Source organism: Manis javanica, chromosome 1 (genome assembly GCF_040802235.1).
Source record: "Manis javanica isolate MJ-LG chromosome 1, MJ_LKY, whole genome shotgun sequence".
NCBI classification, from domain to species: Eukaryota; Metazoa; Chordata; class Mammalia; order Pholidota; family Manidae; genus Manis; species Manis javanica.
Window position 1 is genome coordinate 36,746,702 of NC_133156.1, and position 27,430 is coordinate 36,774,131.

At 39.4% G+C, this 27,430-nt stretch overlaps 1 long non-coding RNA gene across 1 annotated transcript; it reads left to right on the forward strand.

The window, feature by feature from the left end:
• On the forward strand, positions 1-26,642 carry LOC140847726 (uncharacterized). The gene is made up of 3 exons (XR_012127804.1): positions 1-509; positions 13,278-13,347; positions 25,699-26,642. It is a non-coding gene; the product is annotated as an uncharacterized lncRNA (long non-coding RNA).
• The last annotated feature ends 788 nt before the right edge of the window (positions 26,643-27,430 follow it).

Here is a 27,430-nt window from a genome sequence, read left to right on the forward strand (position 1 = left end):
ATCATGCTGTAGAAAACTAAACATTTCCACGTTGGATGTCACCTGACTCAGTGGGTTTTTTGTTTTCCTTTGACTCATGACTAATAATGTGCTTGCTCAGCAATGCCTGCACCTGTTCTGTATTGCCCTTGTGTTTATGAGACATTAATCATTCCTAACACTAGCCAGTCTTTTTTTTTTTTTCCTCTTTTTTGTTTCCTTCCTCCCTCCCTGCCTCCCTTCTTCCTTCTCTCTCTCTTTCTTTCCAGAACACAAATGCATCTATTTCAAACAGTGTGTTAAATTGATTTTCTTTTTGCTAGTTGCAAAATCACAGAATCCTGGATAGTGAGATTTGGAACAGATCTCAGGAGTTGAACAACTTAAATTCCCCAGCTGGGGCAGAAATGTCCTGTCGAGTGTTTGGATCATGATTACTGAGCCCTTCCTTGCCTATGGGCAGCGCTGGGGAGCTCGCTGCTTCAGGCTAGGACCGCTCACTCGGGAGAACCTTCTGTCAGTTCTTGGAGGTAAGTGACCCAGGCTTCCTCAGTGTGGTTTTCTGAATCTGAAAGGGACAGCTTTGTCCTCCCACATAGTGAAGGTCCCCATGCTCTTGATAATAAAGGACTCTTTCCTATTCCAACTGTATTCAGGCAACTTTGATAAGTATGTTTGAATGCGTGTGATGAGCTGACAAAGAATTTTTTTCGTGTTGCTTCCTGCTTGGATAATGATGGCACTGCAGGCAGGACTCAGCTTACATATCGAAAAATACGTGGTGAAACCCAAAGGGTCCCTATGTTAAGACTTTTCTCTAGAAGCTTCCTCTCTACCCGTAAGTGCAATATGATGGTTAGGAGTCTGGTTCTGGAGTCAGGCTGCCTGGGTGAAATGCTGTCCCTGCCCCTGAATGGCTCTGTGAATTTGGCAAGTCCCCACCTCACGGAATTGTTAAGTGGATTGAGTGAGATAATGTATGTGATATGCTTAACATAATTCCTGGCACATATGAAGAACACAGTGTGTTAATTCTTTTTACTAACAACTATATGCTATTACTACTACTGTTTGTCAGTGCCTAAAATTCTACCACTAGGCTGCACTGTAGGTAAAGAGGTTCTGATTCAGTAAGGTCAGCCTGGGGTTAGGCAATCTGCCTTTTTTGCTGGGTGGTTCTGTTACAGGTCATTCTCAGACCACATTTTGAGGAATGCTGCATTGGAAAAAATCCATTGTTTTTGGGCTGTGAAGATTTTAGGGCTTTAGGAAGCCTCCAGCCAAAGTGTATGCCCATTTGTCAAGGGCTCTCAGTCTTGTCAGTTTGTTGACAAGTATTCATTCTGTGACCAGTTCCGGAGGACCTGCTCCTCCTAGTGCACTGTCCACTAGCTGGCGAAACAGAAATAAGACTGCAGGGGCTACGCTAGAGAACTCGGAGCCAGGTGGAAAGGAAACAAGGTCAATACGGGTGCCACTGGGTATCTAGGAGGATTTTAGGTGTTAAAATACATTTTTAAAAATGTTAACTGCTGTGTATGACCTTCTCTTTTTGATATGGGATCCTGGTTTCCTATTTGTAGTAGTGATATAAAATTTACTTGGAAGATAAACTGTTTCACTTAAAAAAAATAAGGTGATCTAAGCATATCTATTAAGTAGGCAGTCGCAGTGTAGACAGTGGAAATCCTGAAAGTGGTATGTGAATGCCTCGAGTGTAAGAAATGCCGCACTGTACTTGGGGGTAGGGCAGTAAGCTGTCCGCTGTGCTCGTCAGCTAGAGGAGAGGCCTGCGAACTCAGCCTGGGAGGGCGGCAGCAGGCGTCGGCCGGAGATGGTGCTCTTCTCCCCTCTCCTCCCATCCACAGGCAGTAATCCCCGAGGAAAGGACCTCCTCTGCAAGGAGTGCTTGCTCCCATCTCATACCTTGCCTCACTCATAGCAATTGTGTGAGTGGGATGAATGTTATCTCCATTATGCAGATGAGGAAATCGAGGTCACAAAGCCCTAAGCAGGAGGGGGATTTGAGCCCAGCAGCCTCCTGATTTCTATCTCCAAAGCAGTATTGCACCATCTTGACCTAGTAGGAATTAGAACAAGTGGTCATGATGAGATGTCTGGATTGTGTGTATATAAATGTATGTGTATAAGGTGGGAAGGCTTGGCAGAACTGGGTATGTAATCTGTAAAGGGCCCAGTGAAAAATGAAAATGTGGGGCCCTTGTTCAAAAATTATTAAAAATATAAAGACAGTGACAGAAAACATTAAAGCAAACATGGCACCTTTCTGGGCACAGGGCTCTGAGCGCCCAGTGCTTACCCACCCGTGAGGCCATCCCCAGGACTTGGGGTAGAATGGACAGGAGCTAAGAGGTAAAGGAGAAATCCCAAGACCCTCCATCTGTCTCTCTCTTTTTTTCTTTCCTTTTCTGATAACTGACCTGAGGAGCTCTTGTTAAAAAGCAATTTCCTCTTGGTTTTTTGTGTCTTTTGAGGAGAAAAAAAAATCTCCACAAACACTAACCTCATTAAGAAAGGTTCCAGTGCTCTGGGATGCCTTCAGAGACCTTAACACAGCTCCAAATGTCAATATTCCTTCAGTGGGTTCTGCAAACAAGAGGCCTGTGGGTAATTACATTTTTAATAAATTACAGTTTGCAGATTGATAGTCAAATAGATTTCCTGTTCTGGAAGGTGGGCCTCTCTTCCCAGTCCTGTCACCATGGCCTACTCATGCTGCTCCTTCTTACAAATCCTTCATCATTAGGAAAAGAGCTGTTCAATGACTTAAACCTTCAGATACTCTCCGTTCCTGCTAATTCATTGTGTGGAAGAGCTAAATGTTAGGAAAATTGCCCTTTATTGCCTCACACTCATGATGTGCCTGTTTAGTGAAATGAAATAGAAATGAATTATTTTTGCACGTTGTTGGTGACTGCAGATCACAAGGATAAATAATCATGTGCATGAAAGGTTTAAAAGGAATTTTCATAGAAAATGTACATGTACCTTGTTTTATTAAGCAATCTCAATACAATGAAAATCTAGATTTATAAATCATATTTCAGGAATAATGTTTTACTTTTCAAGGTGATTTTTAGCTTGGCAAAAACATTTGCTATAGTAGTTTTCTTTTAAATAATAGCTCTTTAGGTATTTTTTGAAGTGGAATTTCGTTTAAGAAGTAATCAATTTGCTCACTGTGGTTCAGAATGCTCTCTTTGTGCAGAGCAATGCACACCTAAAGTCCCCTGGAAAAGAAGTACCATGCTTCTGAGTTCTGTGTTGTTTTGTGTTGAGGACTGGTATTGGTCTTAGTATCCAACTTACGTTTCATTAATTCTGCATTTATGCTCTGTTACGAGTAGCTCCTAATCTAAATAAATATGCAGCTTTGTCAAATTAATGCCTGTTTTAAAAAATTCCCATTTTACAAAACATGCAATCTGTGGGACAATAAAGGACTTCTCTCATTAATCCTTCCGACTAAATGGTGATTGTCAAAAGTGGACAAACATTCATTGTCATAAAAAAGAGCAATCCTACTTTTAGAAAGTATCTCCACTGTTTCTCAGTGCCCCCTGCAGGGAAAAATATGCATATTTCAATAAACAGGATAATTGTCAGGTTCTCTGGATACTCACTCCCTGCCCAACAGGGTGGCTGACACATAGTAGGTTGGAACATTCTAGAGAGTAAGATAGTTACCATTTAATTGTTTGGAACCTGGGTCAAAGGAATTTCTAAACTAGTTTTCTGTTATATGTGTGAAGACATGGTCATAAACAGACTCAAGGAATACCAGACAAAGCTGCTCATGAGCTTAAAGCTCATCTGGTCTCCCCTTAAGAAAGTAACAAGTCATGATGATGAGGATGGTGATGATTATGACATGAGTGCCGTTCTCATTCTCTGAGCACCTGCTGTTGTAGACCCTGTACTTATATCACCTCATTTAATCTTCACAATAACTTTGCAAGATAGATACTATTATTCTACTTCACAGATGGGGCAATTAATGCTCAGAGAGGTGAAATAATTTCATCAAAGCCAAACAGTTAGTAGCTGGCTTGAACCCAGGTCTTTTTTTTTTTGGCTCCAAAGCCCACATTCTTTTTTTTTTTTAAATTAAAGTATCATTGATATACAGTCTTATGAAGGTTTCACATGAACAACATTGTGGTTTCAACATTCACCTATTTTATCAAGCCCTCATCCCTCCCTTGCAGTCACTATCCATCAACATAGTAAGATGCTGCAGTCATTACTTGTCTTCTCTGTGCTGTACTGCCTTCCCCATGACCTGCCTATATTGTGATTGCAAATTATACTGCCCCTTACTCCCCTTCTCCCTTCCTCCCCACGCACCCTCCCCAACCCCTTCCCTTTGGTAACTTCTAGTCCCTTCTTGGAGTTTGTGAGTCTGCTGCTGTTTCGTTCCTTCAGTTTTTGCTTTGTTGTTATACTCCACAAAAGAGTGAAACCATTTGGTACTTGTCTTTCTCTGCCTGACTTATTTCACTGATCATAATACCCTCTAGCTCCATCCATGTTGCTGCAAATGGTATGATTTATATTCTTTTCATGGATGAATAATATTCCATTGTGTGTATGTACCACATCTTCTTTATTCATTCATCTACTGATGGACACTTAGGTTCTTCCATATCTTGCCTATTGTAAATAGAGCAGCAATAAAAACTGAAAATAGAAATACCATTTGACCCAGTAATTCCACTCCTAGGAATTTACCCATAGAAAACAAGGCTCCTGATTCAAAAAGACATAGGTACCCCTATGTTTATCACCCATGTTCTTTTTTCTTACCATTTTATCTCTGCACAAGGTCCTGGAGCTTGTCATTGGCTGAGGCAGGATCAGAATGCAAGTCTCTTGATTCTTCAAGTCAGTGTTCTTGCCTCTGTGGCAGGCTGCTACCTGAACTCAGGCAAAAGGAAAAAAGGAAAGCTCATCAAAGGGTTTCAAAAGATGTATCATATTTTAACTTTACCCATCAGGGGACATAATTTGGTGGCCAAAGGTCATTCTCAGTAAATCTATTGCAATTTGGTCAAATGGATTTGGGTTACTCATGGGATATTTAGAGTAATTAGGGCAGGATGTGCAATGTGGCAGAAGAATCACACAATTTGTCACCATGAGCTTGGTTTTAGTTCATGATTTGATACCTTATTAGTTGTGTGATCTTGAGGACGTATCCTCTTTGAACTTGCCTCCTCATTTACAAAATAGGAGCAATACAAACACCTACCTGTCAGAATGGTTGTGACACTAAATGAGATCATGTACAGGAAATGTTTTCTAGACTAAAATATAGTTAAGTATCTTTATTCCTAATAGCTTGCATTCCTCTTTCTTATTTTATAGTCTTTTTGTTTTGTCTTGTTTTATAGACATTGCTCTGCAGATATTGTTTTATAGATATTTGATAAAAATTTTAATTTTAGTTTTTCTTATGTGCTATTTTTGATTACTTTGATAGCGAACAGTGATATCTTCTTTATAATGGGGACAAGTATAATTTGTTTTAAATTCATTAAAATACAAATATTGTGCTTAGCATCCAGATTAGAAAAATCATTTGCATGGAAGAGGTTTGAAGGAATAAGCATAACAGTAGTAAATGGAAAAAGGTCTTCCCAATATCATTTGATTACTAGGTCAGCAGGAGCTAGGACAAAGTCTAGCTGGATTAACAAAAGGATGCTAAGGGCCCAGAACAGAGGAGATAACTCTACTTGGAGCTGGTCAACCAACACCATGTGATGTATATTGTATATGCAATTTGGAGACTCTTTCTTTGAAAGGAGTGTTGTTTCACATGCTTGCCAATACTGAGGGTCATCAGTCTTTTTAATGATACCTCTTTTATTGGGTGTGAAGTGGTATCTCTCTGTGGTTTTAATTGCATTTCCATGAAAAATAAATATACACCTACCCATGAAACCAGTTATTGCACTCCTGGGTATATTTACCCAAGAGAAAGGAAAATATAAATTCTAACAGAAACTTGTATAAAAATGCTTGTAGCAACATCATTCAAAATATCCCCAAACCAAGAGGAGCCAAGATGGCAGCATGAGTAGGGCAGCGGAAATCTCCTCCCAGAACCATATATAGTTTTGAAAATACAACAAATACAACTATTCCTAAAAGAAAGACCAGAAGATACAGTACAACAGCCAGGCTACATCTATATCTGTGAGAACTCAGCACCTCATGAAGGGGGTAAGATACAAGCTGCGGCCTGGCGGGACCCAAGCACGCCCCCAACCCCAGCTCCCTGGTGGGAGGAGAGGAGTTTGAGTGGGGAGGGAATGTGAGCCCAGGACTGCTAAATACCCAGCCCTAGTCATCCGCAGCAGGAGCGCAGACACACATTGGTGTGGTGTGCTGGATATTAGGGAAATGGAATAGTAAAACCTGTGAGTCCCCGCAGCTGGTGCCCCTGGGACAAAAGAAAAGTGAGTGCTTTTTGAAGTCTTAAAAGGGACAGGGGCCTCACCACTGGATGGAAGCGTCCTGGCACACTCAGCCCAGCAGCTGGGAATCTGGGGGATAAACAGCCTTCCATCCATTCCCCCTCTGGCATGGCCCTGCCACAGCAGGGGAGCAGCCTGAGAGTGGCCACGCCCACAGCAACCGCCAAGAGCCCCCTCTGCAGCTGCCTGGGTCAGACTCAGAGGCCCCACCAGTGTGTGGCAGTCCAGCACAGACAGAGGAAGTCGGGACAGGGCATGAAAGGTCACCATTCTTGCCGGAGAGCACACCTGGCATGCCTGCCTCTCCCTGCAGGGCTCTGGGATGCCCCGATGGCTGCCTTGCCCACAGCAGCTCAGGAAATACAACCGGAAGCTGCTCCCCATGTATGGGATGTTGTTCTCCCAGCTGACACATGTGAGAACTGCCTACGACTACCTCTATTGCCATGAAAAGGTAGAAGAATTTGATCCAGTCCAGAATTACCCAGACAACCCCTGAGAGGGAGCCTGGGAAGATAGATTTAACCAATCTTCCTGAAAAAGAAGTTAAAATAAAGGACATAAACATGCTGATGGACCTGCAGAGAAATATTGAAGAGCTAAAGGATCAAGTTAGGAGGGATAATATAGAAATAAAATAATCTCTGGAAGGACTTAAGAGTAGACTAGATGAGGTGCAAGAGGCTGTTAATGGCATAGAAATCAGAGAACAGGAACACAGAGAAGCTGATGCAGAGAGAGATAGAAGGATCTCCAGGAATGAAAGGATATTAAGAGAACTATGTGACCAATTGAAACAGAACAGTATCCACATTATAGGGTTAAGAGAAGAAGAAGAAGAGAGAAAAAGGAATAGAAAGTGTATTTGAAGAAATAATTGCTGAAAACTCCCCCAAACTGGGGGAAGAAATAGTCTCTCAGACCATGGAAGCCCACAGATTTCCCAATACAAGGGACCCTAGGAAGACAACACCAAGATACATAATAATTAAAATTGCAAAGATCAAGGACAAGGACAGAGTATTAAAGGCAGCCAGAGAGAGAAGAAAGGTCACCTATAAAGGAAAACCCATCAGGCTATCATCAGACTTCTCAACCGAAACCTTAGAGGCCAGAAGAGAACGGCATGATATATTCAATTCAATGAAACAGAAGGGCCTAGTACCAAGAATACTGTATCCAGCACGATTATCATTTAAATATGAGGGAGGGATTAAACAATTCCCAGACAAACAAAAGTTGAGGGAATTTGCCTCTGACAACACCTCTACAGGATATTTTAAAGGGACTGCTCTAGATGCAAGCACTCCTAAGGCTAAATAGATGTCAACAGAGAAAATAAAATCACAGCAAGGAAAGCAGAACAACCAAATACTAACTAAAGGCAAAAAATAAAATCAACTACTCACAAAAGCAGCCAAAGGAAACACAAAAGAGTGCAGAATAAAGCACATAACATATAAAGAATGGAGGAGGAGGAATAAGAAGGGAGAGAAATAAAGAATTATCAGACTGTGTTTATAATAGTTTAAGAAGTGAGTTAAGTTATGCAGTTAGATAGTAAAGAAGCTACCCTTGAACCTTTGGTAACCATGAATCTAAAGCCTCCAATGGCAATAAGTACATACCTTTCAATAATCACCCTAAATGTAAATGGACTTAATGCACCAATCAAAAGACACAGAGTAATAGAATGAATAAAAAAGCAAGACCCATCTCTATGCTGCCTACAAGAGACTCAACTCAAACCCAAAGACATACACAGACTAAAAGTCAAGAGATGGAAAAAGATATTTCATGCGAACAATAGGGAGAAAAAAGCAGGTGGTGCAGTACTAGTATCAGACAAAATAGACTTCAAAACAAAGAAAGTAACAAGAGATAAAGGAGGACATTACATAATGATAAAAGGCTCAGTCCAACAAGAGTACATAACCATTATAAATATATATGCACCCAATACAGGAGCACCAACATATGTGAAACAAATACTAACAAAAAGGAGGAAATAGAATGCAGGGCATTCATTTTAGGAGACTTCCACACACCACTCACTCCAAAGGACAGATCCACCAGACAGAAAATAAGTAAGGACACAGAGGCACTGAACAACACACTAGAACAGATGGACCTAATAGACATCTATAGAACTCTATACCCAAAAGCAGCAGATACATATTCTTCTCAAGTTCACCTGGAACATTTTCCAGAATAGACCACATTCTAGGCTACAAAAAGAGCCTCAGAAAATTCAAAAAGATTGAAATTCTACCAACCAACTTCTCAGACCACAAAGGTATAAAACTAGAAATAAATTGTACAAAATAAACAAAAAGGCTCACAAACACATGGAGGCTTAACAACATGCTCCTAAATAATCAATGAATCAATGATCAAATTAAAATAGAGATCAAGCAATATATGGAAACAAATGACAACAACAGCACAAAGCCTCAACTTCTGTGGGAAGCAGCGAAGGCAGTTCTAAGAGGAAAGTATATAGCAATCCAGGCCTATTTAAAGAAGGAAGAACAATCCCAAATGAATAGTTTAAGGACACAATTATTGAAATTGGAAAAAGAAGAACAAATGAGGCCTAAAGTCAGCTGAAGGAGGGAAATAATAAAGATTAGAGAAGAAATGAATAAAATTGAGAAGAACAAAACAATAGAAAAAAATCAATGAAACCAAGAGCTGGTTCTTTGAGAAAATAAAGTAGATAAGCACCTAGCCAGACTTATTAAGAGAGAAAGAGACTCTACACACATCAACAGAATCAGAAACAAGAAAGGAAAAATCACGATGGACCCCATAGAAATACAAAGAATCATTAGAGAATACTATGAAAATCTGTATGCTAGAAACCTAGAAGAAATGGACAACTTCCTAGAAAAACACAACCTTCCAAGACTGATGCAGGAAGAAGCAGAAAATCTAAACAGACCAATTACCAGCAATGAAATTGAAGTAGTAATAAAAAAACTACCCAAGAACAAAACCTCCAGGCCAGATGGATTTACCACAGAACTTTATCAGACATACAGAGAAGACATAATACCCATTCTCCTTAAAGTTTTCCAAAAAATAGAAGAGGAGGGAATACTTCCAAACTGATTCTATGAAGCCAGCATCACTCTAATATCAAAACCAGTCAAAGACCCCACCAAAAAAGAAAATTACAGACCACTATCCCTGATGAACGTACATGCAAAAATACTCAACAAAATATTAGCAAACCAAATTCAAAAATACATCAAGAGGATCATACACCATGACCAAGTGGGATTCATCTCAGGGATGCAAAGATGGTACAACATTTGAAAATCCATCAACATCATCCACTATATCAACAAAAAGAAAGACAAAAACCACATGATCATCTCCATAGATGCTGAAAAATCATTCAACAAAATTCAACATCCATTAATGATAAAAACTCTCAACAAAATTGGTATAGAGGGCAAGTACCTCAACATAATGAAGGCCATATATGCCAAACCCACAGCCAACATCATACTTAACAGCAAGAAGCTGAAAGCTTTTCCTCTAAGATCAGGAACAAGACAGGGATGCCCACTCTCCCCACTGTTATTCAACGTAGTACTGGAGGTACTAGTCATGGCAATCAGACAATACAAAGAAATACAATGAATCCAGATTGGTAAAGAAGAAGTCAAACTGTCACTATTTGCAGATGACATGATATTGTACATAAAAAACCCTAAGGATTCCACTCCAAAACTACTAGAACTAATATTGGAATTCAGCAAAGTTGCAGGATACAAAATAAATGCACAGAAATCTGAGGCTTTCCTATACACTAACAATGAACTAGCAGAAAGAGAAATCAGGAAAACAATTCCATTCACAATTGCATCAAGAAGAATAAAATACCTAGTAATAAATCTAACCAAGGAAGTGAAAGACCTCTACCCTGAAAACTACAAGACACTCTTAAGAGAAATTAAAGAGAACACTAACAAATGGAAACTCATTCCATGCTCTTGGCTAGGAAGAATTAATATTGTCAAAATGGTCATCCTGCCTAAAGGAATCTACAGATTCAATGCAATCCCTATTAAAATACCAACAGTATTCTTCAACGAACTGGAAAAAATAGTTCTAAAATTCATATGGAAACACCAAAGACCCTGAATAGCCAAAGCAATCTTGAGAAGTAAAAATAAGGCAGGGGGTATCTCACTTCCCAACTTCAAGCTCTACTACAAAGCCACAGTAATCAAGACAATTTGATACTGGCACAAGAACAGAGCCACAGACCAGTGGAACAGAATAGAGACTCCAGATATTAACCCAAACATATATGGTCAATTAATATTTGATAAAGGAGCCATGGGCATACAATGGGGAAATGACAGCCTCTTCAACAGTTGGTGTTGGCAAAACTGGACAGCTATATGTAAGAGAATGAAACTGGATCACTGTCTAACCCCATACACAAAAGTAAATGCGAAATGGATCAAAGACCTGAATGTAAGTCATGAAACCATAAAACTACTAGAAAAAAACATAGGCAAAAATCTCTTGGACATAAACATGAGTGACTTCTTCATGAACATATCTCCCTGGGCAAGGGAAACAAAAGCAAAAATGAACAAGTGGGTCTATATCAAGCTGAAAAGCTTCTGTACAGCAAAGGACACCATCAATAGAAGAAAAAGGCATCCTACAGTATGGGAGAATATATTCATAAATGACAGATCTGATAAAGGGTTGACATCCAAAATATATAAAGAGCTCACACACCTCAACAAACAAAAAGCAAATAATCCAATTAAAAAATGGGCAGGGAGCTGAACAGACAGTTCTCTAAAGAAGAAATTCAGATGGCCAACAGACATGAAAAGATGCTCCACATCGCTAGTCATCAGAGAAATGCAAATTAAAACCACAATGAGATATCACCTCACTCCAGTAAGGATCGTCACTATCCAAAAGCAAACAACAACAAATGTTGGTGAGGTTGTGGAGAAAGGGAAACCCTTCTACATTGCTGGTGGGAATGTAAATTAGTTCAACCATTGTGGAAAGCAGTATGGAGGTTCCTCAAAAACCTCAAAATAGAAATACCATTTGACCCAGGAATTCCACTTCTAGGAATTTACCCTAAGAATGCAGCAGCCTAGTTTGAAAAAGACAGATGCACCCCTATGTTTATCGCTGCACTATTTACAATAGCCAAGATATGGAAGCAACCTAAATGTCCATCAGTAGATGAATGGATAAAGAAGATGTGGTACATATACATAATGAAATATTATTCAGCTATAAGAAGAAAACAAATCCTTCTATTTGCAACAACATGGATGGAGCTAGAGGGTATTATGCTCAGTGAAATAAACCAGGCGGAGAAAGACAAGTACCAAATGATTTCACTCATATGTGGAGTATAAGAACAAAGAAAAAACTGAAGGAACAATACAGCAGCAGAATCACAGAACCCAAGAACGGACTAACAGTTACCAAAGGGAAAGGGACTGGGGAGAATGGGTGGGAAGGGAGGCATAAGGCGGGAGGGAAAGAAAGGGGGCATTATGATTAGCATGTATAATGTAGTGGGGCACAGGGAGGGCTGTGCAACACAGAGAAGACAAGTAGTGATTCTGTAGCATCTTACTACGTGGATGGAGAGTGACTGTAATGGGGTTTGTGGGGGGTGCTTAGTGATGGGGGGAGTCTAGTAAACATAATGTTCCTCATGTAATTGTAGATCAATGATACCAAAAAAAAAAATCCCAAAACCATAAATAATCAAATGTCCATCAACAGGAGAATGGATAGACAAATTATGGTATATTTCCACTATAGAATACTATTCAGCAATAAAAATGGAGTGCATTACCCTAATTTGCAATATGACAAATCCCAAAAACATTTTGCTGAATTAAGTAAGCCAGATGCAAAAGAATACTTACTATATGACTATAGGTAAAACTAATCTGTGGTGCTAAGAATCAGATCAGTGGTTCCCTAGGGTGGGGATAGGTGGAGGACTCCTGGGAAAGGACACCAAAGAACTTTCTGAGCTGATGGAGATAGTTCATATTTTAATAGGGGTATGGGTTTAATAGGGTCTCATTTGAAATTTTGTCAAAACCCATTAAACTTGAAGTCTGTGGTCTCTATTCTATCTAAATTATACTTCATGGAGTTGATTTGTAAAATAGAAAAGCAAATCAGTACTGAAATGAGGGCCTTTTGGATGTTGAGGAACCTTGGATCCTTTGCACAGGAGGAGTTAAGGATCCAGACAGAAGAGGAGAGGTAAGAGAGAAGGCAGGAGAGCAGACTTGAAGACTAGAAGGGCTGTCCTGGGGCAGAGGTTACGGCCCATTGTGTGTCACTCCAGGGGAGAGCAAAAGGGAGTGCGAGGGAAACAGGTGGTTTGAGCTCCATGGAAAGAAGAACTTTTTAACAGCTAGAGACATTGTGTGATGGAATGGGTGTCTCAGGAAGTCTTGAGCTCCCTGTCACTTATCAGGCTGGGTAGCATCTTGTCAAGCATGTTGTAGAGAGTGTCCTGTAGCAATTAAGAGATTTAACTAGAAGACAAAGAACTCAAGATTTTCTCCTGCGCAAGGATTCTGTAGTTACAGGTGGTGTTGTGTAACAGATAGAGCATAAGCTCTGGAGCCAGGCTGCCCCCATCTGAATCGGGAAATCTTGCATCTACCACTAATGGGATTATCTCATGTGAGTAGGCTACTTTAAGTCTCAGTTTCTCATATTAAAAAGGTTTGTATGTAAACATGTGTTTATATTCCTTCCCTCCAGTCGGTAACCCACCTGCAATTCTGCAAGATCTCCAAGAACTGTAACTGACTCTGAAATTGAAATGGTTCAGGTAAGTGTGCAGTAAGGTATCTAGCACCTAAACTAAGCACATGATAGCTGCTCATAAACTTTAGCTATTTTATTATTATTATTACTCTTGCTATGATTCTAAGAATTTTAGGGATCAGCACATGCCAAATAGATAATTTTGGGCAGAATTTAGAAACTCATACAAAATCTCTCATATTAGACCCTGAAATTGGCTGTTACCTCCATCAGAAAATATGATCAATAATCCACAGGTTAATTTAGAAAATGGGAAAATAAGTCTTCATGGGATGCCAAACTTTGTGGATCAAAAAAAAAAAAAGGGCATTTCTTGTGAGTCCTTGACATAAAGAGACTTTTTGTTCTGGTTATGTTCTGACTTGTCTTTGAGCCACAAGTGGTCTAACGAAACCTAGAAGGACAGATCTGGTTGATAGGACTGTGCTGACCTCGGTCCCCATCCCTGAGGGGCAGATCACAGTGGTGCAATGAACACTTTTCGTCAGTGAAGGCTTGATTTCAAATAATCTAGGTCACAACAGGGTTTCTCAAAAGGCTCTGAGGGATTAAAATGTGTTTTACTTAGGAACAGGTCATTCAATCATATGGATAAAATTGAGAAGGAACAAAAGATCATATAGTTAAACATTTTCCTCTTGCCCCCTGTTCTCTAGCCAGCCTGGTCTCCCCTTCGTAGGCAACAAATTCAACCAGTTTCTTATGTATCTTTCTGAAGACATTTTATGCCAATTTGTGGTGCCTTTTCTTTCTGTATTTTTTATTTTTTTTACATCTTAGAGTGTTTTTTACTTTGCATTTTCTATTTAATAATATTCACTTAATAGTAGTGTTTCATTTCAGAACTTGAGAGTTTTCTCTTTCATTTTTTGTTGCATTGTATGTATATATCATACTTTATGTAACATGTAACATGTTGGACATTTAGGTTTTCTCCCAACTTTTTCTAACGCAAACAAGGCTTCAGTAAATGATTTGGTCCATAGGTCATTTGACATATGTGCAAATAAATCTGTAGGATAAGTTTCTGGAAGTAGAATTGCTAGGCAAAATGGCATATGCATTTTAAAAACATTTTGATAGATCTTACTAATATTCCCTCTAGTAAGGTTATATCAATTTACCTTCTGTCAGCAATGTATTAGAATGTCTGTTGTCTTCAAATCCTCACCAACACAATACATTCTCAGACCCATTGATCTTTGCCAATCCAATGAGTATAAAAGTGAGGTTGAACATATCTTCAAATATTTAAAAGCAATTTATATTTCCCCTTCTGTGAATTGTCCCTATATATCCTTTGGCTGACTTCTGATATATGGTTCAGATATATGATACTTGATTTATTAGAGATGTTTGTAATATTTCCTTTATATTCCCTTTCCTTGCAGAGTTTAAGCTCTATCTGAAAAATTAACATATAGTAGAAGTTACTTTTTTGGTATAAAAACAGTACTTTTTATATGTGAATTTTAATACATGACTTTTTAACACATACATAGATTCTTGTAACCACCCCCAGAATTGGGATATAGAAATGTTCCATCATCCAGAAAATTCCCTTGTGCTTCCCCTTTGTAGTCAAGCTCTTCTACATCCCTAAACTTTGGCAACTGCTTCTCTGTTCTCTATAGCTATGATTTTGCTTTGTCCCAAATGTGATATAAATGGAACAATGCAGTATGCAACTTTTTGAGACTGGTTTCTTTCTCTTAGCATAATGCCTTTGAGAGTCATCCTTGTTCTTGTAAGTGTCTAATAGTTCATTTCTTTCTATTGCTGAGTGGCATTCCATTGAATGGAGAAGCAAAAATTTGTTTATCCCTTCACCCATTAGAGGACATTTGCGTTGTTTTCAGTTTTTGGTGATTATGAGTAGGGCTTCTTTAGTATTTGTATACAGGTTCTTGTGTGAATGTAAGTTTTCATCTCTACTGGGTAAATACCTAGGTGTCTGTTTATCTTGACTTTTTTTTCCTTCACATTTTTCTGTTTTTTTTCTCACCTTGTAATATTTTATTACATACTGCTCATTGATGATGTTTTATAGACCCTGGATTCTGTAATCTTCCTCTGAAGTTGGCTTACTTTTGCTTGGTAGTCAGTTCAGTTACTGGATGATCACCTTAATTATGTGGACTTGGTTTTATATGTTATTATGTCATCTCTGTGAAAAGCCCAAGGTAATTTGGTGGGACTCAAGTTCTAAGTTGTTTCCTTTGTGGATCTAGCCAGGGCCTGCTTAACGTACTGTTAGGGCCAATCTAGAGTTGGGCTGCTATAAAGTAAATATGGTCCATACTCAAAAGGGAAACTTTGTGGTATGTCAGCTTGCTGCCTAGGTGCTTAACAAGATCTTCTACTCAGACAGGGCAGGCCTTCCATCGTTATCTGGTACGACTTGATCTCTAGCACCTCTTTTCCATTCTCAAGCTCATAACGCCTCTCTCTGGTAAGCACAGTCTCATCCTGTGGAGGTGAGCTCAGCCCTTGGGCCAGGACTTTTGGGGAACCCCAATATGACTTCTGCGGTGCCTCTCTATTGTAGTTCTCTCCAGCGTCTGCTCCATAGCTTCCAGAAGTTTCAGCTGCCCCAGATATCGATCTTTGCCACTTCAGCTTGGCAGGACCACCATGCTCTGCTTGGGCTTCAGCTTATTGACCTTCATTGGGAAATTGTCCCCAGACATATTGCTGGGATGACTTTGCAGCTTAGCTCACGAGTTCCTGTCTCTTAGGGGTTCAGTCCTTGCACTGCCTCCTGTCCAGTGCTTGAAAACAGTAGCTTCCCTGATTTACCTATTTTTATGGTTGTTTTGCAGCCTAAGGTAAGTCTCGTGCTAAATACTTCCATCAGCAGCTTACTTGAATGACAGATCCAAGATGATTTATTAAGGCAACCAGAGGTCTTTTGCTTGTAATCTAACTTTTCATGAAGGAAGACTTTGTTTCTTCAACTGTCAGAGAGCTCTGTGCTGAAGGGTACTAGGAATCTGACCTGGCTTGGTGATTTTTGTGTTCTTCTATTTGCTACATTGTGTGGACTGGGAACCTTTTCCAAGGAGCTGAAACACAGATTCTGTAAACTGCACTGGGTAATGAATTTTTAATTTTCAGTCCAGTTTTACCACAGTAGCAAAAACAGATTCAATTATATGCTATTGGGAATTCTTGATTCTTTTAAATTCTTTAGAATTTTATTACAGTAGAGATTAGATTTTTCCCCCAGCAGAGTGTGACTTCAGAACACACTTCTGCCCTTCTCAAAAGTGATAGTTTTCTTATCTGTAGGATGGAGACAAAGTTGATGAAGGAAAGAGAGTATATAACAGAATTGTAAATTCTTGTCCCTTTCCTTAGCCTGATGCTAAGTAATAACAAGTAATGGGTCGTGTTTACTAACTTTTCAGATGTGGCCATGACACCCTGATGCCATTATCCTGAGTTGGAGAAAACCAGTATTGGAATTATGTGTTAATGATGAATGACCTGGTTTCTCTCTTGTCATTTTCTGGGAGATAAATAACTGGCATATGACAATACTGAAGTCCTGATACTTATTCATTTATTCACTCTTTGAGACCTTTATTGGTCTTTTTTGTATAGTGTGCTATGTAAAAAGTGACTTTAAAATCTCAATGACATAAAAAAATGCATTTATTTAGCTCATGAGTTGGTTTGGCTGGGGCTTCTCTGGTTATATGCTGGGTTCAGCAGGAGCCATTGAGTTCTGTTCACCCTGTTTCTTTCTTTCTTTTTTTAAATTTAAGTATCATTGATTTACAATCTTATAAAGATTTCATATGAACAACACTGTGGTTTTAACATTCACCCATATTATCAAGCCCTCACACCCCCATTGCAGTCACTATCTATCAGCATAGTAAGATGTTATAGAGTCATTACTTGTCTTCTCAATGCTATACTGCCTTCCCCATGACCTACCTATATTATAATTGAAACTTATACTGCCCCTTAATCCCCTTCTCCCTCCCCTTTGGTAACCACTAGTCCTTTCTTGGAATCTGTGGGTCTGCTGCTATTTTGTTCTTTCAGTTTTGTTTTGTTTTTATACTCCACAAATGAGTGAAATCATACAGTACTTGTCTTTCTCCACCTGGATTTATTTCACTGAGAGTAATACCCTCTAGCTCCATGTTGTTTTTGCAAATGGTAGGATTTCTTTTCTTTTTATGGCTGAATAATATTCCATTGTGCATATATACCACCTCTTCCATTCATCTATTGATGGACACTTAGGTTGCTTCCATATCTTGGCTATTGTAAACAGTGCTGTGATAAACATAGGGGTGCATATTGTCTTTTGGAATCTGGGATCTTGTTTTCTTTGGGTAAATTCCTAGGAGTGGAATTCCTGGGGTCAAATAGTATTTCTATTTTTAGTTTTTTGAGGAACCTCCATATTGCTTTCCACAGCAGTTGATCCAATTTACATTTCCATCAACAGTGTAGGAGGGTTCCCCTTTTTCTGCATCCTCACCAGCATTTGTTGTTTCTTGTCTTTTGGTGTTGGCCATACTTACTAGTGTGAGGTGATATATCACTATGCTCACCCAATTTCTTATACTGCTGCTGGGACCAGTGAGCTAGTCTAGAAATTTTCTTTTCATGCTTGTGACAGAGGTTCAAGAGAGCCAGTCCCACTGCATGCACACATTTACAGCATTGGCTATATTACATTTGTTAGCATTCTATCGGCCAAGGCAAGACACATGGCCAAGCCCAACATCAATGAAACATGTTCCTCCTATGGGAGAAAAGAGGAGGAAGGGAGTATTATTGAACAATAATGCAGTGTCCTGCAAGTACTTATGTACTAGTCACTAAGGCTACAAAGAGAAGGGCGACAGTCACTTCCCCTAGGAGCACTCAGCGAATTGATTCTGAACCATAAGTGTAGTGTTCTTACAGTTAATGGAAGTTGCAGAGAAGGAGTTAAAACTCCTGTTCAAATGAACAGAAACTTTCAGGTTTTTAGGATTTTTTTTCCTTTTAATTTCACACCCTGGAGGATGTTAAGCTTGGACTGCTGGCAGTCTACCAGGGCATTATGTTGAGCTAAAATCCCCTGCTATTAATAACCAGGTATACTGTGATTTTGAGATTTAAAGCCATGATCTTATGTACGAAGTTGCAGTGGGCCAGGAAGCTGTTTGGGCTCATACCACTTCTAAAAGCACTTAGGCAGAGATGCCAGGCATTAAAGGGAAAACTCACAAGCGGGTCTGTACACAGGCACTTGGAGCTGCAAGACTTTGTTTCAGGAACTCTTAGAAAGGTGCAGTAGGAAACTGAAGTATGCAGGCCACCCAACCATTTGAAGCAGCAATCTTGGGTCATTGAGATGGAGGCTGGAAGGACCAAGGAAGGTCTTGACGGATGGCAAAGAGTAGGGCAGTGGCCTGGAGATACTTATATCTCAGGCCTCCTTCCCTTTTCCAAGGGTCTCTCCTCCAGCAGTTAGGATTGGGGTTGCAGTGAGGCCTGAGGAAGTGTCAGAAAACCTGTACCAGAGGGATGCTGAGAGCTTCAGGCTTTATTTTTTGAGTCATCCGAAACTCATAACAGTGAAGTCAAGGAGCCTGAACTGAAGGCTGGGGTCATGGTGGCTCCAATCTCCAGACTCCTTCAGGTCCGACTGTTGATCACATCCAAGGTTGACTGAACAAAGGAACAGAAGTCAAATGGGATGAAATTTATTGGGACACGAGAAAGATGATTTCAGGTTTTGTGGATTCCACTCCGGGAATATCTGTTCTGGTCAACTTGTTTTACAGTTGAAGAAGCAAAAGGCCTTTTCTGAGGTCATGTGAGTCTGTGGCAGGACCTGGTTAGAACGAGTTCTGTGCCTCATGATGGCAACTAACAACTAACATTTCCTGAGGACTTGCTATGTGCTGTGCTAGGCTGTTCTAAGCATCATATATGTAGATTATATATTTTTTTCTCCATTAAAATTCTATGAAGTAAGTACTGTAATTATTCCCATCTAACAGCGGAGGTAACTGAGGCACTAAGATACAACACAACTTGTCTAATGTCACGCAGTAAGGAAATGGGGGGGCCAGGACTCAAAATCAAGTTGTCTGACCCACAGCCTGGACTCTTAGCTTTGTTGTTTTCTACAGTGAGAGAGCTGATTAGACAGTCATATACATTAAAGGTTCCTAATTGACAAGAGGTCCCACTTGAAGACTGGCAGACCCCATAATTATAAGGTAGAGAGACTTTAGATTATCCTTACATAGAGAGGGGGCTGAAAAATATTGTGGGTCAGGCCAGAACTGTGGCAGGAATGCTGTTCCAGCCTTCTGAGCTGTGCAGGCTTCTGAGTTCCAACTTCATTTCAAGCATCATTATCTATTGCACCATCACCAATGTTTAGTAACTTTTACCCCAGAAGTCTAGAATTTTAAAGCTGAATAGATAACAATAGATAACAATTGTATTCTGGGTTCTAAGCGTTTTAGATTGTTATTTTGCTATAGCCCCCAACAATTCAGTGACCTTTCTTTTGAGGAAGCAGATAAACTACTATCCATGTTACAAGGAAGAATGAAGCAATTAACTTGTTAGAAGTATAAAAATTGGGATGTAGAAAGAGGTGACAAGAAAGCATTTTTTGGAGCCTTTGTCGTGGAACTAGAAGGATGATTTCAGCAGGGTTAAAGGGGCAGTTGGAATAAAGGAACAGTCTGTTGGAGCAAACAGGGACGATAGATCTGTATGGTATGTTGTGAATTTCAGTTATCTAGAACACATGTTTCCAGTCTCCTTCCTGCATGCATAACATACATCTCTGAATGATCATCTGTTTTTCCCCTCCTGATCTGAAATAGCACCTCAGAATCCTTCCCAACAGAGAGCTTCAGTCAGGCACCACCAATTGAACAGTTTGAGTATGTGAGATATGATTTTTTGGCCCTCCTGGACTAGAAAATTGGTGACTGGGTTTTATGGTGAAAAGTTAGTCAAATCTATTCCATCCTCCTTCACTTAAACATGATACAAGTTGAATAATTATTCAAAGTCATGCAGCAAGTGAGTGGCAGAGCCAGCGGAAACAGAACCCAGGTGTCATGACCAATACCCCGCAGTGATTACCTGTCTCAGGATTTCTCAAAGCTGGAGTCACAGACCAGGTGCCTTGGCTGCCTCAGCGTCACTCAGCTGCGTAATAAAAATGCACGTTACTCAGCTCCATTCAAGACCCGCTGGAATATATTTCCTGCACAGTGGGCGCTGAGAGTCTGGATTTTTAACAAGCTTTCTAAGTTATTATGCATAGAACACTGATAGTCTATAAGATGCTAATAAGGTTCTGTTGGGAAACTGATGCTTAACAATATTCTTTTCTAATTGAATTAAACCATATATCACAAAATAATTTATACATTTATGTAGTTCTACTCTTGTGATAATCTGCCTTTAAGAAAGTATGGTTCTTATTTAAAAATTGACTTGGTGGCATTTGGATTTTCACCTGCATATATTGGCTGAATAATTTTGAATACATTTCTCAGCCCCTCAGCATTTCAGTTTTCCCGTATGTAATAATAACTACCTTATAAAGTTGCTACAATATTTATACAACAAATACTAATAGGACATTGAGAACAGCATCTGTCCCATAATAAGTGTTTTGTAGATGACAGTTATTTTTAGTATTAGTTATTTTAACATTGTAGCTATAAAAATCATATTGCAACAATTTAGGTGATTTTTAATTGTACATATTCTTTATTCAAGCATGCATTATATCTCTGGATTTCATTTAAAAAATTAGTATGTTTTTTATGTTTAAAAATATTTCCTGTTGTCAATTATTATAGTGAATATCTGGAAATGTGGTGGCCAAATTGGAAAAGTAAGAAGGCATCAGATCATGAGGAGCCTTATATCGTGCTGAACAGTTTGGATTTTATCCTGCAGGCAATGGTCGGCCATCAAGGATTTTGATCTGGAGAGTGATGAGGCAAAACAGGGTCTTGGGAAAATTAATTTGGCACAAGAGACATTACAGACAGGTAGGCCAGTCAAAAACATTTTAGCAGTAGCTCATATAGGAGGTGATACTTTACTGTAGTAATTTGGCCACTGGGAGTATGAAGGCAGGAAGACATCTGAGAGGTTATTATTAGGAAAAATAGGAAGCATTTGGTTAATGGTTATAAGGGAGAAGAAAGAGATGAAGATAATTGTGGGGTTTCAAGCTTGAGTGATGAGGACACTGACAGTATCTTTGACAAAAACAGGTTATCTAGAGAGAAACATGGACAAATTGTGAAAATGTGATAGTAGACAGATGCACTGACTCCTTTACACATGAATCAGTTTGAGTGAAATTTTTCATTAAGAACATTTGACTATAATTTTTAATAGAAATTCTACCTCACCCTATCCCCAGTGTTTTCATTACATTTTTATTTTATTCCTTGATGTACCAGAATGTTCTTAGTTTGTTAACAAAAGAAAATGCTTTTGGCTGACTTAAACAGGAAAGGAATTCATTAAAGTGATACTGATTTGTTCACCAAATCCCTGTGAAGGTTAGAGATACAGGTGCAGAATATGGCCAGAAACAAGGGATAATGGGATGCAGCTACAACCGCTGCCAACATCATGTTAAGATCCAGTCTGTGAAGACACTGCTGTGCCCCCCATAGAATGCTGGATGTCATGGCTTGCACTGCCACTAGCAGTGGGCAGAGGATGCTATGCCTGCCTGATATCTTTGGAAACTGGAAGCTTCTGCTGCCATTGTCCCCAGTTCAAATAGATACTCCTCTGTCCTCGCTTATTTGTATCACAGGCTTCTTACTCAAAGTCCAGGTTAGAGGTATCTGATTGATTAAAATCCCGTGTCTTAGCTGCAAGAGAAGCTGGGAGAGGAGTGTCTTACATTTTCAGCCTCTGGTGGGAGGCGAACCCTGCCTCTCACCAGAATTCCTAAGGTTGCACATCTGCAATGATAGGAAGGACATTCAGGCCCATGGAAGCCAAAACAAGCATAGCAAACAAAGTAAAACTCCACCAGTAACCAATGTCTACCACACGTGCTCGTAAATTATATTTTATATCGTGAGAGAAGAGTATCTAGAAACACTTTCTAGTTAGTTTCAAATATAGATATAAAATGTCCCATGAATTGAACTACTTTCAGCCACAGCTAAAAAGGTCAGAAAATTGCTGGGTATTTCATGGCTGGGATTGCTCAAATTGCAGCCCATTACAGACTGAAACAGAACACCACTTGACCTTTTCATGTAGCAAGATGTTGTATTATCAGAACTCCCTCTTTTTATGATTTTTTTTGCCCTTCCACGCTTTTTCACTTATTTGAATTCAGGTTCAAGAGAAAAACAAATGAAGACAAATGATATGGTCTGAAATTTCAGGTTGGGGTGAACTGATTCTAATTTCGAATTTAGTGAGGGAAGTATTTTCTCTTATTCATCTGAGTAGAACATTGGATTGGGAGTCAGGGAGCTCAAATCCTAATCTTGGGCAAGTCCCTGCCTCTCTCTGGGCCTGAGATCCCTCACTGATGGTGTTGCTGGATTTAGACTCAGGAAGACCCAGATTTAAGCTTCCACTTACTGACTGGTGTACACTGGGGAATATCATGCTGTTAGCCTCATTTTTCTCATGGGAGAAATTCAGATAGTAATAGTATCTTCCTTGTAGATTTATTATGTGAATTAAATAAGCGAAACGTTTGTTAAACTCGAGGAAAAAATAGGATAGTTGTACATTAGGTGATCTTTAAGGACTTTCCAGATGTCTGAGAATCTGATATTTCACGTAATTTTCAGAGTGACCAATACAGTGTGTGTATATGTGTATCTTATAGTTCACATAGTGTAACATTTAGAGTGGGTCTAAGAGGAACAGGTGTTCTCAGAAAGTAAAGAAGAGAAAAATTTCCTCCTCCTTTTCTCTATTCCATAATCTATGAGTGTAGCTCTATTTAAAATACTGTGAAAGATACTCAGAAATGATATTATAATACATATTTAATGCACTCTGGGAGACTATGACCTGGATGAGGAGACCAGAAAGACAGAGTTCTATATGATATGGGTTGAAATATGTAATAACTATTGAGGCACTGTCATGATGAGAGAGTGGGTACTGTGAGCTCAGATCAGCATTGGGGACTGAGCTCAGAAGAGGGAAGGGAAAAGGTTATATTGGGCAGAGTGGACAAAAAGCCAGCTTCCTGTAGTTCCAGAGTCATTCCTTAAAGAATGTAGTTGAGCTTATATTGCGGGTGTTGGAGCAGCTTTACTTAAAGCTGCCAGATTTGATTATGGGAGCTGGGATGCTCAGATCATTCTGAAGTTGGAGAAAATAGCTGATGTGGTGGTTTTAAAGTGTATCAGCCAATTTTTTGACATGCCTTTCATTAAGATATGGGATTTATTTCTCCTCCCCTTGAAGATGGGTCGGCCTCAGTGACTCGCATTTAGTGAACAGAGTGAGGTGAATGACTGTGGCGACTTCGGAGTCTATGTTAGAAGAGGTAGTACAGCTTCCAGCAGATTCTCTTTTGGAATGCTCCCCCTTGAAACTTTCATGGGTGTTAGAGGAGAGATGATAGTCAAAGACAGAACCCATCAGATGTCCCATTATCTCATTCTCTAACCAGCTTTCTCATAACTAGGTTTTAACAAAATGTCTGCTTTCCTTTCAGGAGGCAGCAGAGTACTGTACTTAAGAGTAGCGTTCCTGGAGCCAGACTGCTTGGGTTTAAAGCCAGTCTGTAACTTGCTGTGTGACCTCAGCCCAGCTGTTTAACCTTGCTGAGCTCAGTGTTTCCGTACATAATGGAACTAATGATAGTACCTAACACATAGAGACTGTGTGAGGGTTAAATTAGATTATAGCCCCAAACATGGTAAGCCTTAAATAAAAATTGGTTATTACTATTATGGTCATTCCATTGATTAAGCATAAAATTTAAATGCATTGACCCAAGTAGGACTGACTTAATAAAAATACAGGCATTTGTATTGTACTTTATAATTTCTGAGGTTCTTTAACATTTGTCAATTCATTCAATTATCACAAAAATCAGCATTTGGGATATCATTACCCCTATTTTTTAATGTTAATAAATGGCAAAACTTGGGCAAGAATCTATATTTTGTATTTCCAAGGCCCAGTGTCCTTTCAGATAGAAGACTAAGAAGGAGAATATCAAGTGCAAAGATTCAGAATTGACATCCACCCATCTTGGATAAAACTGATTTACCCACAAACAGCTTGGTGCCAAGCCTTTGAATTATATGTATCCTAAAGGTTTTTAGCATTCAGTGGAAGAATGTCACTCTGAAATGGTTTGTTTGGACTGCAACACTGGAGCAGTTGAAGTTAATTCAACAGGTATTTGTAGAGCTTTGTACTTAGGTACTCTGTGGGATACAGAGAAATACAACTCATAGATTTTTTCCCTCTAAGTTTTTATTGCTTAATCAGGGTAAGAGGAGGGCAAAGGCACAAGGTGTAAAGCCATAGCTTGACTGAGCAGAGTCTGAACTTTTAATCTTTGTGTTTGAAGTTTAGGGAAACATGAAATATGGGCCATAATCCCTCTTAATCAAGCAAGCATCTCTTGGAAGAGAATCCATTAATCATTACTTTCTTGTCATGGATTGACTTGTTCAGCATGGGGAGGAGATTGTTCAAGGTACTGGGTACTTTTTCTCATGTTTGATGACATATAGTTTCTTTGTAGGAGACTAGAAGGTGGGAAGACAAGACAGGGTGAGCCTATCACCAGGTTATTGCTTTCAAGTCCCAGTTTGACTTTCAGGGGCAGAAGAAAGATAATTACTTCCTTCCTTCAATAAACATTGACTGAATGCCTCTTTTGAATGAGGCAATGTGATAGACTCTGGAACAATAAATACAGAATAAGGGCTTGTCTTTGTCCTCAAGGAGCTCATAGGGCAAAGGCAACAGTATAGGATCGTAGCACTGCTCTTGAGTCAGAGTGCTTGTGTTTGTATTCAGTCTTGACCATTTAGCATTTGCAAGACCCTGGGCAAGTAATTAACTGCTCTATGTTGGTTTCCCAACCTAGGAAATGGATGTAATGATGGTGAAGATAAAATGAGGTAATCTATGTAAATTCCGTAGTACCATGCCAGGTACACAATAAGTATTTAATAAACATTAGCTTTTATTATTATTAATTAATGTACAAAAGCATAGAGGAATTGTGCTTCTATTTAGGAGGATGCAAATAGTTGGCAAAAGCATCACTCCCATTCTAATAATGAGAAAAATTCAGCTACTAAAAAATCATAATTTGTTTTTGACCTAATAGATTGCTCAGGTCACAGAACAAACACAAGCCTGAATTCTTGAGATGGAAGAGGTCCCTCCAAGAAGAGACTGGACATGTGGACCATTTCCTCTGTGACAAAAGACAGGAAGAGGGGAAGCTGCCATACAAAAGGGTAAGCAGAGATCAAATAACATTTTTTTTTTTTGAGAGGGCATCTCTCATATTTATTGATCAAATGGTTGTTAACAACAATAAAATTCAGTATAGGGGGGTCAATGCTCAATGTACAATCATTAATCCATCTCAAGCCTCACTCTCGTCAGTCTCCAATCTTCTGAAGCATAACGAACAAGTTCTTACATGGTGAACGAATTCTTACATAGTGAATAAATTCTTACATGGTGAACAGTACAAGGGCAGTCATCACAGAAACTTTCGGTTTTGATCACGCATTATGAACTATAAACAATCAGGTCAAATATGAATATTCATTTGATTTTTATACTTGATTTATATGTTGATCCCACATTTCTCCCTTTATTATTATTTTTTTTATTTTTAATAAAATGCTGAAGTGGTAGGTAGATGCAAGATAAAGGTAGAAAACATAGTTTAGTGTTGTAGGAGAGCAATTGTAGATGATCAGGTGTGTGCCTGTAGACTATGTGTTAATCCAAGCTAGACAAGGGCAATAAACCATCCACGGATGCAGAAGATTTCTCTCAAAGCAGGGGGAATGAGGTTCTGAGCCTCACCTCTGTTGATCCCCAATTTCTCACCTGATGGCCCCCCTGCAACTGTGCCTGTCTTAGGTTGTTCCTCCCTTGAGGAATCTTACCCATCTCTGGCTAACCAGTCATCTTCCAGGGCCATACAGGGAAATGTAAAGTTGGTAAGTGAGAGAGAAGCCATATTGTTTGAAAAGGTTAGCTTTTTACTTCTTTGCAGATTTATGCCCTGTGGCTTCTATGCCCAGCACATGTCTCGAGGAATCTTTACCACCTGGAGGAATTACGATACTCGGTAACTTCGATATGAGGCACGAATTCTATTTAAGGGTTGTAATTAGGAAGGAAGAAGAAAAGCTATAGAGGTAGCATATGGAAGAAAACATGGGAGGATTGATTATTTCTTTGACGTATCTTCTTGTAGAATATCTTAAGTATGTATAGGTTTTAAACTACTAACTAATTTGTACACACATATTAACATAATAGGAATATGGTGACATAAACAAAGCAAATCTATAATTACCATCCATCTCCAGTGAAGCCAAGAAAACCATTCAGGCACCCTAGGCATTTGTGAAAATTTGTCTATGATATGATGGATATTGTCCAACTGTACTTGAACAGTCTGAGAGAAATCAGACAAAGCAGCCCATTTCTGGGATCTGTTCACCTCCCATATGTCCTTTTAACCGTAGATAGTCTATAGTCATAAGATTTTGGAGTGCTACACCTTGCACCCCTCCCAACTCCTGGTTGAGTTCCAACAGTACAGATCTGGTCAAATTCATTGTCTCACTGTATGCACATGCCAGCCTAGACATCTCCCTCCTCATTCCAATGGCAAGTCCAGGAAATGGTGGGGTGGACGCAGCCACGACCGCAGCATCGCCCGGATCCCTGTGGAGGCTTTTTGATGATCATCCCCCGGCACGAGTCCTCCAGAGAGTGCTGATGCCGGAAGCTCCTCCTCATATCGTATCTTAGTTCATTTTCTGGGTATCCAAGCTAGGCCTTGATCTTCTGCATAGAAACAAACAGAC